The sequence below is a fragment of the Rutidosis leptorrhynchoides genome, chromosome 2 (assembly GCF_046630445.1).
Source record: "Rutidosis leptorrhynchoides isolate AG116_Rl617_1_P2 chromosome 2, CSIRO_AGI_Rlap_v1, whole genome shotgun sequence".
Lineage (NCBI taxonomy): Eukaryota > Viridiplantae > Streptophyta > Magnoliopsida > Asterales > Asteraceae > Rutidosis > Rutidosis leptorrhynchoides.
In genome coordinates, this window is record NC_092334.1 from 550,111,019 (window position 1) to 550,111,600 (window position 582).

Genomic DNA, 582 nt, shown 5'->3' on the forward strand with positions numbered 1-582 from the left:
GCTGAAAATTTTCTGAAAAACTGTCGGGCGCATTTGAGACTGCTGCGATTTTTCTATTATGACTTAGAGTCTGATCTCTGCATATGTTTTAGGACTTTGAGTTACGGAGATTTTGGCGTGTATTTTAAGTCAAACGGACCTGTACTTATTTTTATAAAAATTCTGGAAGTTGACTACATTATTTAAGGTAAATATTATGTGCAATTGACTTTGTTTGACCAAAGGGGTTTATGGGTCAAAATGGGTAACGATCAATGTAGAAAATTCCCAGACGTCGATTTAAGTAAGTTTAAAGGTTGTGGTGTTTAAAAAATAAGTTGTGGCATGTTTTGGTCAAAATGGGTGTTTATGATCCATTTGGGTCATACGAGCCTACTTTGACCCATATGCGAAATTTTGAGAACCAAAGGTATGTAACACATCCCGTATATTGATTTAAGTATGTTTGCAAGTTTTGGTGCTTTAAAAATGAGTTTGGGTCAAATTTGGTTTAAAGAAAGTTTTATGACTCATTCGGATCAAACGTGCATAAATTGACCCATATGCATAATTTTGGAAAACGAAAATCACCAACACATCTAA